This window comes from Lepisma saccharinum, chromosome 8 (genome assembly GCF_977018435.1).
Source record: "Lepisma saccharinum chromosome 8, izLepSacc3.1, whole genome shotgun sequence".
NCBI lineage: Eukaryota > Metazoa > Arthropoda > Insecta > Zygentoma > Lepismatidae > Lepisma > Lepisma saccharinum.
Genome location: NC_139236.1, coordinates 3,492,028 through 3,514,177, shown reverse-complemented (window position 1 = coordinate 3,514,177; position 22,150 = coordinate 3,492,028). Strand labels below are relative to the sequence as shown.

Below are 22,150 nucleotides of genomic sequence, written 5' to 3'. Positions count from 1 at the left end.
AGTCACAACTTGCGCAGAGACTTGCTTTCGTTCTCTCGCTCCAGAGATTCCCGGGACAGAGTATAAGGATAAATTCCAGGGAAAATGTCGTGAGGAGCTTCCGTACCTTCTCCATCCAGCATCCTGCGTACAGTCTTGAAGGTTGCATAACCTGGATTCCTCTTCAAAACTGATTGGAACTTAAGCACAATTTCATTCCTGTTTCTCCTTGTAGTGTTCAAAGTTTGTTCCACAATTTGAGCTCCTTACTCAATGAAAACCCAGAAAGATCGTAGCGTTCTTAATCGAACGGGTATGCTACGAGATGACCCAAATACAGCATTTAATGTGAAAATATGTAATACACGGAAAATAAATCTCAAATTATGTAAAAATATTTAACAAACTTTCCATTATGGCTCCTAACATCCTAATTCGCAGACATTTGTAATTTTTGTTCGGCTACATACAAAGGAAAAAATGTGTAAATACATAATTATAAAATGATGTGATGACAACCACTGTACTTTGGTTTGGGTCTAGATTGACGGACATTTTTAAATACTTCATTATTTTCATTCACCATTTCAGGAAAAACAATGAGACCAATTTTTTCTCACACTGACGAAGCCAAAGATAGTAATCGGCAAGGACGTATTTATGGAGATCTAGGGGGTCTGCCCCCCCCGAAAGACTTACTAAGTACTAAAATTAAATAATGAAAATAATGAAATAATAAAATAACTCAAATTTTTAAGAAAATGGTGAGTTGTCAGCACCTGTATGATCTCAGATGAAATTACTCAGAAAAATATTAACATGAGCATGATCGCTTGAAAATTATTCTGTAAACAATGAAAGCAAAGAACATTTTAGCAAGAAACGACATGAATTTGCAGAGACAAAAAGGCGAATCGCAAATAGCCACTTATTAAATACAGTTTTGAAGGTAGGAAGACTTTAAATATTCTTAATGCTTAATTTTTCTGGGAGTGCTAACCCAACGTTAAATGTCACCGCACGCCACTTAAGGCGTGTTTAATCACAAGACAACATGTGTATCAATATAGATCCTAGGAATAATAACTCCCATTCCACAAAACGTATAAATTCAATTTATATTGAGATGAGATCGGACATACAGTTTAATGCCGACTTTTTTTTCAAGTCCAATTTATGCACAAAAGGCTAATCGGGAGTGGGCCTACAGTTAAAAGTGAGATCCGAAACACCATGTCACTCCACCCAGTATCAAACCCGGAAACCCTCGATCACACACTGATGACGGTACCAGTACCACTACGCCATCGGGAAGACCGAACCACGGTGTAATTTGCCTTGACAGTGTATCGAACCTGACACCCTTGATTGCATAGCAATTCCATCCAAAAGGAAGCCGCTAATACGCCATTAAACTATTGTACTTCTGTAACTTATCGTGCAGTGACCCAGACCAATAAAACGCCAGCAAGTTACAAAATTAAGAGCCCAAAAAATAGTTAACAGAACCCGCGTGGCAGTATTAAGTAATCAATCATTGTCCTGCCCCAGACGCATTGTTGACCCGCACTAATTTGGCTACATGTTATTGTCGGTGCATGTCCCAGGTCCGCGTGTGTGGTCCTCACGTATTCCTCGTTGTTCCGGCGGCCAGCCTTTTACCTGGAAGCGAATGATAGGCCCTCGGCTCTGATTTCGGTTTATTAATGAGCACTCAGCGGCCGTTTAACCTTGTGGGAGAGGCCTCGGACCATTAGGTGGAGGGGGGGGGGACAGGGGGAAAAAAGGGGCCACTCATGCGAGACACGTTGCGCTAGGGTTGTGGGAAAATCTCTCGGAGACGGGCAGATGGAGGTTGTTTTTCTGACTTTTCCTGATCTGGCCTGAATGGACGTCAGTCAAGTCAGTGTTGCCAAGCTGTGAGTTGCAAATTCCACATTTGCTTTACCAAGAAATCCCTCTTTGATCTTTTTGTCCCTCCCGTAACACCAAGCAATACTTCTTATGACACACACTCCTGACGTATCCAGAATTTCTCATTCCTCTGGCCTCCAGGAGGTCCTTATCGTACTGTGTCCCCCCGTACCCAATTCTCCTACTGCAATTCCCTTAATCGTATCGAATTTACTAATCTCCACACTTCGTATGTACAGTCAACGGCAAAGATAATGGTAGGCAAATTGTCCACCTCTATTTTCATTAGGTTTTTTTTTCTACATCCTGTGTTGTTTTGAGGAATGAAACTGTGTTGGTTCGAAGCAGGAATTGCCCTCTGCTAATTGACGTCTTTATGTCAATTCATTGTCAACACATTGTGTAATACAGACCAAATGAAAATGGTGATGGACAATTCGCCTACTGTTTCTTTTGCCGTTGGGCGTACACGACCTTTACTAATTCATGGTGATGAACTTTTAACAGATAAAAATTAACAACAAATAAGAGACTTTTAAACTTCCTACCATTTCCAATTAGTAATTGTGTCAACTTTAATCCCTAACATATTAACTCTCTTAACCCATTTCATACACTTTACACTAATATTTACCTTCCGATAACTAACATGTTCTCTCCAACTTTTAAGATACTAAAATCAATAATTGTAGATCTAACACGATACCATTTTAACCCTACTAACACTTTTATATGTAATTATAAAATGATGTGATGACAACCACTGTACTTTGTAAACCAATGATTATTCTGGTTCCCCCCTTATTTTATCCCCTCCATTATGAGACCCCGTTCTTTCCCTAGTCCCAAATGAACTTTTAGTTAACTTCACAGATTGCACAAATAAAAATATCCGCACATAATAACTTCCAATATCTATATTCACACATTTGTACAATCACCATGATAGCATTCATTTAACAGCCATTCTTAGATGCTAAATTCAACAACTATTTGAAGAAAATAAATATGTATTGGTGTTGCAAACACCTCCATTTTTTTCAGTAAGTTCATAATAATTGCGAATGTCAATTTTGGACAATTGCAATCATAAGGAACAAAATATCTACAATCTGTCCCGAGAATTTCTGGAGCAAGTGAATGAAAAGAAAAACTATGTGCAAGTAGGAATCGAGAGGGCTTGACCAATGAACGCGCGAGAGGGGAAGTGAGTGCATGGAGGGGAAAACGCAGCTGCAGCCCTTCTCTAACGTTATGGGCGACGTTTCTCCACAGATTACAAAATGAGTACACTGTCTCGTAAAGCAGGAGTCCGGGTTCGAATCCCGACATTGGTGTTATTTTCTAGTGTCACTTCATCAATTTTATCAAATCATCAGTCATCCTCATCTTTCTGTGGTCGAAGTCAAATAAATGAAATCAAATACAATCAATCATGTGTACGTTACCCTCTCCAAAAAATCTAGAATTAGATAACTTATCGCGTGTTTGTGCCTGCGTATTCATTTCATTTATTAATCTATTACCTCCCACCATGTCAGGATAGAGAATGTGTGGGGCCTATAATAAAGCCTTATTACAAACACTACTAAAAGAGCAATGCGTCTTCTCGGTCTTCTGAATAGGTTCATTCCATCAGCAAATATTTCAAATCCCTTATCTCGCATATTCTTCAATACTGCTCCCCTATCTGGACCATGCCTTCTCTCCAGAGAATACCTTCTCTGAGGCACCTCCATAGAACATATATTATGTCTGTTTTGAATATCCAACCACCACACACTCGTCCCGAATTAGCAGACATGAAATTCTTGCATAAAATCATGAATGGCAAAAATAATTCCGAATTTCTGATCAACCAGTTTCAACTACGAGTCCCCACAAAGCAAACCAGCAACGTAAAACCCTTTCACAATCCCACCACAAGGCTCTCCCTTCTACAGCGGTCTCTTTTCTACAGGCTTCCTCACTCATATAATAACCTGCCTCCAAATTTAGACATATTCTTGCCAGAACAAAGTTTTGGAAAATTGTTAACGATGCATGTGTAATTTTGACTTTTTTCTGTGCCATCTTCTACTCTATTGTTTTGTTATTATTGTTGTTTTCTTGCTGTTACTGTTTCAGTATAAAATACTCATTCAATACTGTATATGAAACTTTAAGTAAAGTAAATAAATATATCCATACATGTTCCTTCATGACACATTGTAATGAACAGGCGCTGACTTGCTTTTCTTATGGGTGGAATCAGTGGTGTCGAAACTTTTTTCATTTGGGGGGTACAAAATTCAACCTCCACACTCCACATACATAAAAACACTTTATATATTGTGATAAAGTGGAATTTCCCATGCACCACACACACACACATACATAGGGATCATGCAAAATTCAATTTTAGAACAGCGCACATGAATTTCAGTTCTTTTTAATCGAAATTTTTGATAACTCATTTTTATTTCTTTATTTAGATAAGCAGATAAGTTTACATGAATTATATTCCAAATGAAGATAATGTTGGTAAACAATATAATATTTTTGTGGTGAACTATTAGTAAGTAGGTTATTTTGACAGCAGCACCTTGCGTCTGTCACATTATTTTAGGGGGGTACAACCTGATGTACAGATTTAGGGGGTACTGTACCCCTGTACCCCCCGTTCCTGCGCCACTGGATGGAATAATAACGAAACCAACAGAAGGAAACATACACAGTCCCGGACTGTAACAGACGATCAGCGCTCAAAAAGGGGGAGGGGGGATTATCCCCGAGTTAGGAAAGTTTGAGCAAAGCATCCTCCACCGGTCTCATAGTCACCATGTCAAAAATCATAGGTGCATCCCTCCCCCTCTCCCCAAGCTAAACTCGAGACACGAGCACATATTGCCCTCATAATAATTTCCATTTCCATCTGCTACTTTCGACTATACTGCTTTCATTCCCAAACTGCGCTTCAAGGTCACGGCATCGTCTCCCCCACGCAGTCGCCTTTTCCCCTCCAAACCCAACCAACATACACTTTCTGCCTGTTCATTGGATGCTGCACGGGGAATGCATAGGAGTGGGAGCGAGGAAGAGGGAAGCGCGGAGCTGATTCGATGTCCTTGAACCGCACATTCGAACTGAAAAAAATATAATGCGACCATAAGGATGAGTGATGGATATATAAAATTCATGAATGGACATTCAATAAGAATAAAAACACCAATGCACAGGACGGGATTTTAAATAAGGAACGACGGAGGCGAAATTGAAAGTCGACCACTAACTCCCGTCCTCAATCGAGGCGGTCAACAATTACAATTTCAAAGGCTACCTGCGGTCCCTTCTTTCATGCTGCGTTGTCCTCTCCACTCCGTCACGGAGGTCGGTTCTAGTTATTAAGAAAGCAGAAAATACTTATTTTGCGATATAATAATTACCTTCATCGTCATTTTCATAGTAAATAAAAATACGATTTCTTAATTTGTTCATTGAGTGAAACCAGAATAAGATGAGTAGGCAAAGATTTATTATTTCCTGTATCTGAAATAATCTGAGATAAAGAAAACCATGTGAAACTATATTACACATACAATATAAAAATTGTCTTAAAAAAATTTCCTTCCCATATATTAGTCACTGACTGAATTTCCCTGCTATTAGAAAATTTTCTTTTAGTTTGGCAACATTGACTCCAGGGCACGGAACGTTGGCTGCATTTTATGCATTCTCAAGCCTCCGTCTTTTATCCACGTTAAGTTTAAGAAATGCTATCTATCCACTCTGGCCCGTACTTACAGATAAAAAGAGAAAAGCCGCGTTTATTTCACGAAAGTTAAAAAAGATGAAAAGAAAAAGGCCTACATAGAACGGAAGGTTTGGAATAACCAAGCTAGCAGGTGTTGGTGAACAAACATCTTTTGAACTCTGTTTCAGACAAATGATCGTTCATCACCAGAATGATTTTTTATAGTAACTCTCGACAAAATTGGATCAAATTGTTAAGAATTTCGAAATAACTTTGTGAACATTACCAATTTAGTAACTATTACCATGCCTTTTTGTTTATTTAAACCGAACATAATAATTGTGTTCAAAGAGTTGCCGCACAAAAAGACCTGGGCGTCATATTTGACGAGAAACGTTCCTTTTCTGAGCACATCTCTACAGTCACAAGGGGTTCAATTCGGATGCTGGGTCTTCTCCATCGTTTCATGGAAATAAACAACTTGACTGCCCTCAGCACCTTTCACAATGTTCTCCGATCTGGTCTATGGCATGCCCCTCAAATTCAGCTAGACTAAATTCCGTCCTAAATTTCTTCCTGGCCATTGTTCGACACCGAATTCCGTCCACAAAACACTTGCAAAAGTCCATCCTCCTGCAAATGTTAAATATCCAAACTCCTCAAGAGAGACATGGACTGGCTGACCATATATTTCTACACAAAATAGTGAATGGCAACATCAGAAATGACCGCCTTCTTCAGGAAATTCACTTTCGTGTGCCTGCCCGCTCAACAAGAAGCACTCAACTTTTTGCTTCTCAGAAGCCGAGATTTTGCCTCATCCAGCGCGCTCTGTTCCATAGACTGCCCGGTGAATATAATAATCTACGAAGCCAAATAGACATTTTTGAAAATCTGGACCGTTTTAGAAGAAAGTTAACTAAAAGTATGTAAGTCTCTTAACCACATGTAATTTTTCTATGTTATTATTTTTGTTTTATTATGTTATTATTTTTGTCCTCATGTTCTATAAAATCGTTCCAATGTAAAATGGCTAACGCTGCATTTGGAATCTTCTATTAAATAAAATAAATAAATAAATAAATAAATAAATAGAAGAAACAGTATTGTTCAATGTTTTTTAAAAAAAGTTGGAGCTACGTTTACTGCGTAAATTCAATATACTGAATGGGTACTAATGAGGACTTGATATCTCGATAGTCCAATAACCGACTAATCAATGACTATCAAAATAATTGTTTTCTCTTTATTCTTTTCATCGCTTTCTCTCTCTTTCATTCTCTCTGCCCCTATCCCTATTCTCCCTCTTTTTATTCTCTTCCTCTTCTCATCGTTATTTCTCTCTCTTTATTAATATCAATTATTTTCTTTGCATTTGTAGTAGTTGCTGAGCAAATGTCGATTGGGTTGAATTGTTGCCACGAATAGGACAGCCGAGCTCATTCATTTATCGTCGAACGAAATTGTCGTGGACCTGATATTTCGATCACTTTTGAGTAGCTTGTGTAAGTTCTAAGATAAGATTTCCAAAAGCACTAATTCAGTCCTTTTTATACAAAATATAAATAATGAACGCCTTTAAACTATATCGTCCGTTTTGATAAGTGCTAAATTAAGAAATATGATGGATCAGGATCCGCTTCAAGCGTTGTGAAGGTGTCAGCTGGGGGAGACAAGGAACCTACAGAAAATGTCATTGTTATCCACATATATGCTGTAGAAAGCCTGCGTCTTAGTTTGCTGTATACGTAAATTAATGCCTGCTATTATTTTATTGATTCTCATAATCTCATTATTTAAATAGTTAATGAAATCTACGTAAGGTAAAGTTCCCGGTACATATACCACCCTGCCATTTTTGGAGGTGATGCGAGCAGCACCACGCTCCGGCTGCCTTTACTCCCCCCAGGTACCCAGAGTTGCTTGATGGGGGACAAGGCTGGAAAAATTCCGGCCTTACATCATCCACCACGGGAAACGAACACGGGTCTCCCGCGTTGTAGTCAGACGCATACTGACTAGACCACCGCGGATTAGCCTTAAGTTAACATAATTACATATCAGAAGCAAGGGAAAATTTAAAACAATTGGTATTGCTTTATTTGTATTATAATTTGATGCCTATGACATTCACTCGGTGAAGTATGTTGTCGGCTTCCCCCCTCCCACCGGAGGAAAGTGTCCGGATACAACACTGGTCTTGTTTCATGAAAATACAGTAAAAGTAGTTGGAAATTTAAATTCGTGATGAGGACTTTTAAAAAGGAAGACATTACATGCAACGCTCTTCTGGACAGGGCACACACTAGCCCCGTCTGGTTCGCTGCACTGTTTGACACTATTAAGGTGTAGTGCAGGTTTACCCCGAGGTTAGGTTAGGCTGGTGCAAGGAAATGACGTTCAACCAAGTAGATGAGAAGCGGTGTTCTACGTAGTTCAAAAGATTCAACAAATGCCTGTCTGCAGCTTTAAACGTTCGTTTGATTAGTTACCACGCATCACGTGACCATACATTACACTGCTCCAGAACGTAGTGCAAACACTATACTCTGTCCCATGTATCTCTGGAGCAAGCGAACGAAAACAAGCAAGTAGTGATGCGAGTCGGCTCCACCAATAAACACGTGCGAGGGAATAGGATTGCGTTGAGGGGGAAGCGACTGCTGTTACCAGCCTTCGCAGCAGCGTGTACTGCTTCGCTCTACCCACTCGATCCCCACTTCTCTGCCGCTATGCGCGGCCTTTCTCCAGAGATGACTGGGACAGAGTATACTTGATACCAAATCAATGAAGTAGACGAGTCGGTGCTGTAACGTGCAGTCAAAAAGTGCAGCGAACCAGAATGTTACACACTCGACGCAGGTGCTCTAATCAAGGTGTGCACGAGTTTCCAAAACACCACTACATTAGAATGGAAATTATGTGCTGAGGCTTCATTCTGCGGGTGTGAAGGAAGGCAGCACGACTATTCAGAATGGAGAAGTTATGGCGCTTTGGAACACGTGTTCGTGGTGCTGCTTACTCTCCGTAGACGGTCATTTGAACCCCAGCAGACTTTGCAGGCGCGTGTTTACTCCTCGCCCAAACAACACCTTTGCAGACCTAAACACGGCGCCAGCGCAGGCTTTCAACTGCATGTGTGTAGGCGGGAGGGTTCCCTCAGCCTTGAATCGCTGAGCGTCCAAAATTCCTCCTGAGCATCTTTTCCGAGCGTGGAAATATCCCCGTTAGCCAAGAAAATGGAAAAACATTTAGAAAATCGTGCAAAATTCAAATGAAGTAAAGTTAGATAGATGGCAGTGTCTGGAAATAAGCTTCATTATCGATTCAAGTAGGTTCAAATTTCCACAAGTTTTCTTCAGGAAGGAATGAAAATTTTGCTTCTCTTAAATTCCCCCCCCCCTCTCTCTCTCTCTCTCTTTCTCTCTCTCTCTCTCTCTCTCTCTCTCTCTCTCTCTCTCTCTCTCGGTACGTATTTCTCATTCACTATTTCCCTTTCTTTTCTTCTCTCTTCTTTAACTTTACTTTTCTCTTATTTTCCTTCTCTTTCGTTTCTTCTTATTTTATTTTCATTCTCTATCTTTCCTTCTCTTTTTGTTTTTATTCTATTTTCTATTTATTCTTTTTCTTCTATTTTCTTCTATTTTTGTCTTCTCTATTCTCTTTTTTATTTTTCTTCTATTATCATTTCGTTCTTTTTTCCTTCCTTTCTCTTTCTTTTCCTTCCTTTCTCTTTCTTTTCCTTCCTTTCTCTTGTTTCTTTCCCTTCCTTTCTCTTCTTTCTTCTTTAACTTCCTTAATCTTTTTCTTTTCCTTCGTTTCTTTTTTTTCTTTTCCTTCGTTTCTTTTTTCTTTTCCTTCGTTTCTTTTTTCTTTTCCTTCGTTTCTTTTTTCTTTTCCTTCGTTTCTTTTTTTCTTTTCCTTTTTTCTCTCCTTTTTATTTTCCTTTCTTTCTCTCCTTTTTATTTTCCTTTCTTTCTCTCTTCTTTTTATTTTCCTTTCTTTCTCTCTTCTTTTTATTTTCCTTTCTTTCTCTCCTTTTTATTTTCCTTTCTTTCTCTCCTTTTTATTTTCCTTTCTTTCTCTCCTTTTTATTTTCATTTCTTTCTCTCCTCTTTATTTTCATTTCTTTCTCTCCTCTTTATTTTCCTTTCTTTCTCTCTTCTTTTTATTTTCCTTTCTTTCTCTCTTCTTTTTATTTTCCTTTCTTTCTCTCTTCTTTTTATTTTCCTTTCTTTCTCTCTTCTTTTTTTCCTTTCTTTCTCTCTTCTTTTTATTTTCCTTTCTTTCTCTCTTCTTTTTATTTTCCTTTCTTTCTCTCTTCTTTTTATTTTCCTTTCTTTCTCTTCTTTTTATTTTCCTTTCTTTCTCTTCTTTTTATTTTCCTTTCTTTCTCTTCTTTTTATTTTCCTTTCTTTCTCTCTTTAATCTGGGCCAGCAGTGTCTCCAGGAATCGTCCCACGGTGGTGCGCGATACTGGTTGTCGTTCGGGATGGCGTCGATTGAACTCACTGACATCTCGGTGTGAGTAACCTTCACGCCCACATAGCAGTATTATTTCCACACGTTTGGACAGCGTCATTCCCTGCAACAAAGGAACGAAAAATATAAATGTTTACCATTTTGCCTATGGTGCGGGACTTTTCGGGCACCCTGTATGTAAACTTGTTGAGTAGTTGTGTACTCCCACGTAAGCTTTGTCCTTGTACCCCACACGTAAGGGAAATTAAACGACTATGAAACCTCGATAATCATTTTGTGACACGCTGTATTTGGAGTTTAGAAACGAGGAAAAATGCAACGGAATAATCTGGGCATTTCCGTTCTCGAGAGATGACGCAGCCGACGCTCAAAGCTCGTAAGTCACACCTTACGACTCTCGCCGTCGCTTTTGGAGCTGGCAAACTGTCAAGCTCGCATAAAGAGTTGGGAGTTTCCTGCGACCAGGTTAGCAATCGTCACTCTAATTCCAGACAAGGCACTTTAACATTATTCCGTTGCGTCCAATTTGGCAAGCAGCCCCAAGTAACGACAAGCTGAGCTTACCTTACAGTCACAACTCTCGGGAGCTCTTTCCGGATTCAGTGATTCTCTCCCAGAGAGAAATTTGCAGACAACCTAAAACTTAACAACCCTTCCTTGTGCCATCACCAGAGCTAGGAATTTTAGGTGCAAAAATTTGCCAATAAAGGTGCAAAAAAGGTGCCAATTTTTGTACAAAAAAGGTGCTAAAATAGGTGCTAATTTTCAGATGTAAAATTTATTTTGAGCAGTGCATACATATATGATTCAATTTGTCTGGATAAACACAGAGTATTCACTGGTTTTAAATCGTTTAATATAACTAAGCAAAGAAAATTCTCTGATACATTAGAAAGCGACATAAAGGAAAACATGCTTCTTCTTACTTGCTTAGAATTAGTCATCTAGAAAACTGTTAAAATAGATTACATTCAAAATTTCTATGTTCTTCTGAGTGAGGCTACATCTGCGGTCACTAAGCAGATACTTGTATGTTGAAAAAGAACATTCAACGTCAACAGACACAAGTGGTGCGTATTTTGTTTTCAACCAGTAATCCACATCCTTGTTGGTTGTGACTTTTTGAACATCAGGGTTCTTGGCTAAACTTTGTTCTAACTTCTCTTTCCCGACCCCTTGCAGCTCTCGTTGCACATCCATCAAAACAGCCCACTGTGCTTCCTTTTCAGAACACTGCTCCTCCAGTTTTGTGATTGCAGTAGTAAGGAAAGAGAAGCCATGTACAATATAGAGTTCATCTTGAAATTCCTGTTTAAGTGCAAGTTTTTTGGCTTTTTCTACAGCTGAGGAATCACTAGGCAAAGCATCTAAAAATTTCGATATTGTATGGAAATGATTGCAAATAAACACTGCAGCTTTTAACCATGTACCCCATTTAGTGAGGATGGGAGAGGGTGGTAATGAAAGTTTCGTAATTTCTACGTACTTCTGTATTCTAGGAGCCTTTTTCACTTTTTTCTTAATGCCAGAAACAAATTCGTTCACATATGTATATTCATCTTTAAGAGCTTCACAAACTCGATGCAAAGCATGAACAATGCAGGCCACATGTTTTAAGTTAGGATACATATTCTTCAGATTAGAAAATGCAGCTAACATGTAAGATGTTTGGTCTGTAAGAACTAACCACACACTATCATATTTTACGCCCTCCGGCCACAATACAAAACATGCATCATTGAAACTTTGCATTACACTTGCATTATCTGTTTTGCAAAGAAAATAAGTTTTTAAAAGCATGGGTTTCACTTGATGCCCATTGAGAGGTGCTACTAAGATGTTCGCAACGTACCTGTTTTACCTATCTGTGGTTTCATCTAGTATGAAATAGACTGGATGGTCAACTACTACTTGCCTGATCTGCGAGATTTTAGCTTCATAAAGAGGTTGAAGGTAAAGATTTCCTTAAGGTGCTCTCATCTGGAACTGACTTCCCAGTATATTTTTGCAAATATGATTTCATGACAGGATTGTTAACTTTCGAAAGAGGTATTCCACACGCTATAAATGTCCTTGTATTTCTGGAACTCGAAGATGCAAGCGCCTCACCAATGAATTACTGTCGCTTCCCACCTTTACCATCTCGTAGTTCTTTATTCCAGTCGTGCTTCCCACTTTGTGGATGCTGCACAACCCGAGTGCGTTGGTGTTTGTCATCAACAGCAATAGAAATATCACACACATCACACCTCAGAACAGATCCATCACTCAGGATGCTGTCACCGCTAAACTGTTTAACAATGTCCTGCAGTTTCCCAACATTTATTTTATGTTTTGGCATGGTGAACAAGCCAATCTGATGCGTCGATCACAGACTGCAGTTACCTTGCTCGCCGAGATGGGAGAAGGAAACTAAAACAAAACAGCTTTCCTACAACAATTCGTAAACAATACAGCATAGGACAAAAAGAGCACAACTTCTAGCAATTGTAACGCGTCATTGTTGGCACTGTTTAAAGTCCAAGCGCTTACTACATTAACGTCCAAGAACTGAAGAAAGCCGATTCATTGTTGTGCGGTAAACAAGAAGCGGTGTCTCGAATGTGGGTGGGGTTAAACAGTGCGCAAGTTGTATTAAAAAAAATGATAAAGATGCAAAAAGGGCGAAAAGGTGCAAAAGGTTCTGAGATTGTGAAAAAGGTGGAAAAGGTTCTGAGATTGTGAAAAAGGTGGAAAAGGTTCTGAGATTGTGAAAAAGGTGCAAAAAGGTGCAACCGAAACACCATGAGTAGAGTTCAATAAGTGCTTATTTTAGAGATGAATCACTTTTTTACCCATTTTCACACAAAAAAATTTAAGGTGCAGCACCTAAAATTCCTAGCTCTGGCCATCACGTATCAAATAACACCGCGATTCTGTGATACATTTCAGACACAGGGGGAGAAGTGTTCGGCTCGTTCCCCCTCGAAATGCTCAACGATGGATAATTTCATTAACCAATGCTTGATAAAATTCGTCAGTGCCTGGAGTGGAAATTCATGAAAACCTCCGAGATTGTGCATGGTTCAACATGGACACAATGAAACAGTTGGAAGGATGCTTCCGCAAGTTTTCTTCCTCCCCACACACACTTAGAGCACTGCGTATCGCGTGTAAAGGTCTCACATAGCGGAATTGTGGTTACAACTGATGTACTTATTAGAAGGCTAGGATTATATTGGGATCATACGACTTTTGAACGACAGTACCATAAATTTATGCTTGCACACTACTATTCATGATATACGAGGCGTATTTTTTAAGTAAGTACCGTTTTGATATGTACAAAAAACAAGTTAACTTTTTGTAACAATTTTACTGTTACATGAAAGACCGCACTTTTATCTACTTTTCCACAAAATTGCCAACAATATTAAGGCACTTATCATATCGAACAACATGCATTTGTATTCCGTCGTCATAGAAGTTTGCCGCCTGAGGCAAACGGCCGTTTTGAGGCTATCGTCGTCATCGTGGTGCTGACCTCCGAGATGTTTCTTCAGTTGCAGAAACACGTGGTAGTCACTGGGCGCTAGATCGGGGCTGTATGGAGGATGATCAAATTGTTCCGAGCCAAATGATGCGATGAGATGTTGACAAGAAATGTCAAGGCGCTACCTAAACGTTTGCTTTTGTGCGCCTCAGTTAACATTTTTGGTGCCCATCGTGAGCACAATTTTCGATAGTTTAAGCGTTCGGTAAAAATTTCGTAGATAACACTTCTTGAAACTTCAGGGAACTCCTCTGATAACGAAAAAATCGTGAAGCGTCTGTTCTCTTTCACTTTTTCGTCGACTTTCTGCACCAAATCGACAGTGATCACTGAGGGTTGCCCACTCTGTTCCTCGTCATGAACATCCTTTCGACCATCTTTGAAAGTTCTTACCCATTTGCGTACCATTCCATCACTCATAATGTTTTGTCCGTACACTTCACAAATCTGACGGTGAATTTCAACTACTTTCACGCCTTTAGCACTAAGAAAACGCATAACAGCGCGTATTTCACAGTCGGCGGGATTCTCAATCGGCGGAGGCATTTTAAATACGCAAAAGCAAATGTATACACGATCGATTGTTGCCGCAATGGCGTCTGTGGCTTGCCAAAAGATGTAGGTACACATTGCGCATGCACGGGACACCGACCGCAGCGCTGCAGTGGCGGAATTTCAAAACGGTACTTACTTTAAAAATATGCCTCGTATTAATCAGGAACTTTACATTTCCGTCAACTAGATTTAACTTCCCTTTTTTGTTCGTCAATAAATATTCAATTCTTCATCTATGTGACATTGATTTATCTGCCAGGGCACTTGTTTTTATGCAAATTAAAGGGATCTTAACTACGTACATGTAAACTAGATAATTGAATTGCGTACTCTTATATCTCTATTCTTATACAGTCTTTTATACCTATTCGTGTAATAATAACAATATCATATTAATAAATAATATATATTTTAATTAGTTATTATTTATTTACTTTAATATAATTATTTTAATCTAAATATTAATATTCCTGAGACTTTTTGTTCGGACTCCCCCCCCCCGCGCCCGAAATATATTTTTCTAAATACGTGCCTGGATCCGAACCATTATGTACCTCCGCCGTATGTAACCCGGGACACAAGGCGACGACGCTAGCACTACTCCATTGGGAAGACCCGAAAAGCATACATTTGTAATATTGTTTGATTCAACCATCCGAATCATGTCTTGCATCGTAAGTAATGCAGTTTTTTAAGGGTTCTTTTTATAGTTATGGAATCAGTGTAAACTGTAACCCTTGCAAATAATAATAATAATAATCAAGAGGGGATTTTCCTCGGGGGGAAGAGTCACAAACTTTTATTATGATTATTATTTTTGCTGCTATTATTATTATTACACTACTACTATTTTTATGTTTTTAAATTACATACATTTGTAATTTATATATTCTGTAGCTATATCTATATACAATCTGCATAACTGTATACTTAACATTAATTCATGTGGACAAAAAGCTGTTTTTATAGTTCGATAATCAGTATAAAATAACTTTAAACTTAAATGCAATCCTGCTTCAAATAATAATGATAATAATAGTTGCTGTAACTTATGGCCGATAAGCCACAGAAAACAATACTTTTTGTTATAAAATATCGCTACAATTTCACCATTCGGATTACCTTAATTCTTTCCAGAAATCTCAGATGGGGCAAGTACCCCCGCCCCCATGCGGGCGCCCATGATAATTATAATAATAGATACGAGACCCACGTGACCTATCTGCCTGAACTCAACGTAACAGCTCCTTCCATTATGTCCCTCATTTCGAGATCTTTAAAACCAGCCCGGCCCCACACGGCTGCGGTTTTTCCTGGAACATCCGGTGCGAGTGAGCCGTTCGCCACGTGGGTGCTGTCAGAGAGCCTACAGAAAGCGAACGCTGATGGGCGGGGTTCGTTGTTACGAGCTTCCCAAGACCGGCAGTGAATAGAATGAGGAAGAGAATCGGAGGAGAAAGGTTCGCAAAACTGCGCCTGCCACCTGGCGTGAAAACCGCAAACTACGTGTTGTTGTGTGTGGTTTTAAACCTTGCAATTACCATCCGGCGAAACCTTCCTTCTTGGATTTCATCCCAGAACTGGGTCGTGGAAATCGCGCGTGTTTTGTTGTGCTGGCGGTGACAAAATAAAAACGGGAGGATTCAAAACCCAATGCACGAATCTTATGAAGCACATACCGAGGTCTACAAACGTAAGCATTTCATTCAGCTTCTTTGTTAACAAACAATATCTCTCTCTGTCTCATTCTTTATATTTCTCCCTCTCCCATACTTTTTTTCTTTCCCCCTCTCTCTCATAAAAAAATAAGAGAGAGAGAGGGGGAGAGAAAGAAGACAGAGAGGAGGGAGGTAGAAAGAAAGAAGGAAGGAAGAGGGTTTGGGGGGACCCCTCCCCCATTTGGATAAAAAAAGAAAAGAACGTCAAATGCAGGAAAATATGGCATACTGAGGGCTGACTTGCAAAAGAAGTTTAAGAACTCCCGACGACCCCCTACCATTTTCGCCATGCTACCAAAAACCAGTGGCGTAGCATGGACATTTCGGGTTGGAACGCCAAGTCCGAAGGAAGGGTCGGCCCTTTCTTGATTAATAATTTACTTATGGTGTTAGTCGCCACAGGTATTATTTGCCTGAAGTAAGCTGGGTTTTCAATAAAACATCATCATTGCATGTTTTAGCTAGAAAATTAGATGCCTCACTATGCCACAAATGTTTTGAACTCTGGTGTTTTATACCTTTTTTATACCTTTCTGCATGGCGCAAGTCATTAAAAACCTACCTGAATCACAAGCGCCTCTGCACAACAGTAGACGTCATTGTTTTGGATGATCCAACTACTGATTGATTTGGTTTATTTTATTTCGCTTTTCTATCACTTTTGGTTAATTGCGAATATGAATATGAGTGATGATATTGATGAAGGGACACTGACAAAGAACACCCGTGCTCACACCGGGATTCGAACCAGGGACCTCTGTCGTCTTGGCGCACTGTGCAAAACACTCTGACACGGAGGTGGGTGGATGATCTAAATATCGTACACTCTACTGACGTAACAGTGCCGATTAGTAATTCAGACCACTGTTTATTACATCTTGAGAATGCTGATAAACATTTTAAAATAATTTTGTTCAGAGACAATTCGATGTTAAGAGTTTTCAAATGAATGCTAACATTTCCATTGACACAATGTTAAGTAGTTAGATAATAACGAAAAAATACAATAAAAAATAATAGTTTTGCGGGTTAAGTGGTAGAGCAACCACAGGCTGAATTTCTACCACGAGGACTCCACCAACTTATTTGACAAAAACTGTGTTGATCTTTTAGTTTCTAATGCACATCGCTGTTCGTGTGATAAATTATACAATGCAGTGGTCATTAAGAAGCGGTATATTTGAGATTGGTAAAGTTACGTCAGTCAATATTTCGTATTGTAGCATCACATAGAACGAGTTGCATGAGCGCCAAGAACCGGGTAGGAATTCTACAGCTGTTGTCTGCTTCAGAAGGCAGGAAGGGTCACATGAACCAATCAGGGTAGGCCTCTGCTGCTCCGTACGCTGGCGTATGAGAGAGCATTTACACGCGTGCTGTAGACATCGAAGCTTTTTCTTCAGAAAGACAGCAAGGAATATAGTCTTTTACGCCGAACCTGCTCGGCGTCCGGCCAGGGAAGGCATTGAAAAAAGATGCTACAACGAGTGTTGAGAGTGGAGCGTTGCAAGCGGATAGCGAAAAATAGCTATTATAATGCCATGAAGGTCAAACATATATGAAATTAGTCAAGTTTTACTTTATATTCACAGCATTTACGCATTTTTGAAATTTTAAATCTGGGAACGCCGGGCGTACGGGCGTACTAAACGCTACGCCACTGCCAAAAACTTTTATCAGTTTTGAAATCAGGCACGTCCTCGCAAGAAATCGTGATCAATTGATTGAACCTCAAATTTTGGGTGCGTCAGGACAAATATGATATTGTACGGGGTCAAGCTCCTTACTATAACTAATTCCACACATATCCCTTACCTAGGTTAAAAGCTGTCTGCACAGTAAGAACAAAACAAAGGACAACACACAATTAACCCTGTAGAGCAGTGGCGGCGATTGGGGGGTGAGGGTGGCAGTTACCCTCCCACTTTTCGCCACTTTTGTCCCAGTAGTGTGCTAAATCTTATCTACAAAGTAAAATATACTGTATTTGCCCCCCGCCAGTTTTGGCAGCTTGACCCCCGGATTTGGAACCCAATCGCCGCCACTGCTCTTGGGGATTATAATGGTTGTAGGTCCAGACGCCGGAGCCTCATTAGCCTACGAGATTGCAGTTACCGGGCTGTACTACGTGGAAGAGACGTTGAGCGATTGATTCTTATTGTACGGCACATCAGCACATGGGTATTTTTGCCCGTCAGGTAATACGGGGTTAATCCCATTAACTAAATCGTTCTGGGACATTACGAAAATATCTGTAAATGCTGTTCTGTAATTCCGAACGTAAAGGTAAAGTTCCCCGTGCAAATAGCACCGTGCCATGAAGGCACATTTAGGGGATATGGGGTCGATCTCGGCCATTTTGGAGGTGATGTGATTCGCACCACGCTCCAGCCGCCTTACCCCGCCAGAGTTGCCCCCAGGTACCCATTGATTTGAGGCTGCGTGAGCCCCAGAGCCGCTTTACGAGGAGGGGACAAGGCCGGAAAAATTCCGACTTTAGATCGACCAACCAGGGAATCGAACTAGCATCTTCCGCGTGGTATTACTCATCATAGTGTACTTAATTATGATAATTTGGGAATACCCTGGGATAAAAAGGAATCGCAGAGCGTACATACAGGGTAATTCAAAATGAATGGTGCAACTTTACACAGTCATTATGACTTTACTATTTATGATAGAAAATCAGACAAGGCATCAATTTAAAGAAGAACTCTGGAAGTTTTTCTCGCATTATAAAGATTCAACATGGGAACCACGTGTAATGCGGAAAAGCTCCAAACTACAATCAAGTAGTTGCTATGCACGAGACAGCAAGTAGTTGTCAACGGTTTTAAAGGCACCTACAATTCGCAGTTGTAACTTTGGCAAATCTTTCGGAAGGGTGAAACATGTGCATTACTACCGAAACGCATGCGGAAATGCCATTGCACCATTGTGATTGAATCAGATCTCGATAGCTCGAACACACAATACGCCTTCTACTGGTCATTAGCCATTTTGCGACACTGGCGATCCTGGTGGAGCATCGGATAAGCAGAATAAGCCCGCTAAGTGAGAATAAAACTTCCAGTTTTTCTTTATATTGATGCCTTGTCTGTTTTTCATTGATTTTATATCATCATAAATAGTAACGTCATAATGACTGTGTAAAGTTGCACCATTCATTTTGAATTACCCTGCATATTGGGTCAACATTACAGATATTCGTACAGCTATTGAGTTGAAGCGTATAGAAGGGAAATATGAACACATGAGGACAGTGGTATATTCATAATAAAAATTCAGGATTACACTTCGATGCACTTTCTTGTAGGACATAGAAAGGAAGTGAAAATAGGAATAGGGGGGAAAGGGATACACATGTAAAGAACAAATTAATAAGCATGCATGCTTCAATATTGCAGGGGGGGTTAAGTGATCCCCTAGTTCCTCCCTATGGACCTCCGTGATCACACCACAGTCAAATTATCATAAAAAGTGGCAATAGCTGCATGCTCAAACACTTTCACCATACTTCAACACAGAGTTTCAAAGAGCTTGGCTCTTTTTTAAGAGGTCGCTCCGTTGACAGCGCTAACACCGTTGGTAGACGCGCGCTTGTTTTCCTGCCCTTTCAATCTGCCGACAATGGATAAGGGGAGTCTGTGCGAGAGCCTGGTGTTCGGGGGATTCGGTTACGAGTTCTCTGTTTCCCCCCAAGAGATCACGACTCGCTTCCGCATTGCTTTGACCAACGCCATCTGGCGAATCAACGCGTTCAATCTAAAGATAGCGACAGGCAGCGGGCTTCATTTACATCCAACAATACCATCGGCTTATGCAGAGAGTACACAAACCTAACCGTCGGTTCGTCACATCTCTGAAACAGCGAGGCATAGAAACCTCAGGATCATTATCTTCAGAAATTTCTCAGAAATTAGGGTTCTACTAAAACTATGCACTTTTTCTTCATTGATCGATTTGCTTTATTTTACTTCGCTTCTCGTGCCACCTTTTGGCTTATTGCGAAGATGAGGATGAATGATGACATGATAAAATAGATGGCAACTCACAAACACCCATGCCCAGGCTGAGAATCGAACCCGGGACCCCTGGCTTTGTAGCGCGATGTGCTAACCACTCTGCCATGGAGGCCAACTATGCATTTTTTTCCTGTTTTACGTCAATTTTCTTCCCTTTTAGCTAATCACGAAGATACTGAACGATGAGCTTTACAAACCGGTTTAAAGTAATAGTCCTTGTCAGCAAATTTCTTTGGGAAAACAAAGTATAAGTAATGATTGAAGCTCATAATAGCTCACTACACTCTATGGCTTGCAAGTCTTGGACGCCCACAACAATCACACTACGTTTGTTTGAATTGTTGTTTTAAGTCCACTTTATGCACAGATAGGCTAATCGGGATTGGTCCTACAGTTTAAAGTGGAACCCGAACTACTGTGCATCCACCGGGTATTGAACGCGGACCGGGACCCCTTGATTACAGGGCGACGACGTTACCACTACGCTATCGGGGAGGCAGCACAAGTCGTTCTGTTGTGCGCGGTTGCATGACCGATTGCTCACGAAAATTTCAAATGAAAAGTAAAGATTGAAGGAGTGAAGTAAAAGAACAGTGACTTTCTTTTATGTGTTGTAAGGGAGTCAAAAGGCACATCTTGAGCATAACTGTTTCTAAAATTCGACGGAATTTCTTCCAAATGGACACTGCGCAAGGTTCTTTTGAGAAAGGCTATGGCCCACCCTGGACCCGTGTTAGTGTACTCGCCCGGGTTCGATTCCCGGGGTGGATGATTTAAGGTTGGAATTTTTCCGGCCTTGTCCTCGCATAAAGCGGCTCTGGGGTTCACCCGGCCTTAAATTAATGGGTATCTTGCACGGACGTATCTAGAATAATAATAATAATAATAATAATAATAATGTGTAAATTAAAATAATTATATTAAATTAAATTAATACTAATTACAATACATAAATTAATATTATATTATTATTACACGAATAGGTAAAAAGACTGTATAAGAATAAGATATATAACAGCGCATATTCATTACGTACCTTACCTGTAGTTAAGATCAGAATAATTCACATGAAAAGAAGTGCCCTGGCAATGATTGATTGATTGATTGATTTAGTTTATTTTACTTCGCGTTTTGTGCCTCTTGGCTAATTTGCGAAGATGGGGATGAGTGATGAAATGATGAAATTGATGAATGGACATTCACAAACAACCAAGCCCGTTCGATATTCGAACCCGGTACCCTTGGCGTCGCAGCGCGATGTGCTAACCACTCGGCCACAGGGGCGGGCCCCTGGCAATGAAATTAATGTCAAATAGATGAATAAGAATATTTATCGAATAACAAAAATGATGTTACATGTATTTGGAGAAAAGTAAGTTGTAAGTTTCTGATTAATATATTATGCATATTATTTTCAGTAGTAGTGTACATAAATTTTCTTTGTAATGTCATTCAAAGAAGTATGATCCCAATATAATTCTTGCCTTCTAAAAAGTTTAGAGGAAATTAATAACCATAGATTATGCAACAAATGCTAATATTTTCATTACTTAATTTTAGTACTTGGTAAGTCTTTAAGGGGATCTGGACCCCTGGATCCCCTAAATACGTCCTTCCTGTCCTTCAAAGCCGTATGATCCCAACATAATCCTTGTCTTCAAATAAGTTCAGCGGAAATTATACAACAAATGCTAAATGAGTATATTTTCATTTAATTTTCGTACTTATTAAGTCTTTCGGGGGTTCCGGACCCCCTGGACCCCCGTAAATACGTGCTTGGTACCTTGGGGTAAAGGCGCCCAAATCCCCTAATGTGACTTCATGGCAAGGTACAATATGCACGGGGAACTTTATTTTTACCTTACGCTCTTCAAAAGGTTCTGGTGTAGCGTTGTAAGAGGGCGGAGAGGAAGAAGTGAACTAGGCAGAAGGCTTCGTCGGTCGCGTTCGTGCAGTGGGAAACCTCTCCTCATCTGATTCGTGAGTGAAAGTGCAGTGTGGCATTGCAACAGTGGCAGAAGTGGTTTCATGAAAAGGAGAGAAGAGTCTTCGCTGATCTGCTCTCTGCTGTTCTTGGGGTGAAGTATGCAGGCGGGAACGCTCGCTGATTCTCACAAATGAAAGTGTTGCTGCTCAAGCCTGTCTTACTTGATGGGTGCCAATACTTTAAGCGCTAACGCACCCATGTTTTTACTTTCAATCCAGTGTATGG

General features: G+C 40.0%; 1 protein-coding gene across 3 annotated transcripts in view; it reads right to left on the bottom strand.

Moving 5' to 3' along the window:
• The window catches only part of wb (wing blister), an 849,362-nt gene that overhangs the window by 605,138 nt on the left and 222,074 nt on the right, over positions 1-22,150 (bottom strand). The window lies entirely within an intron of this gene.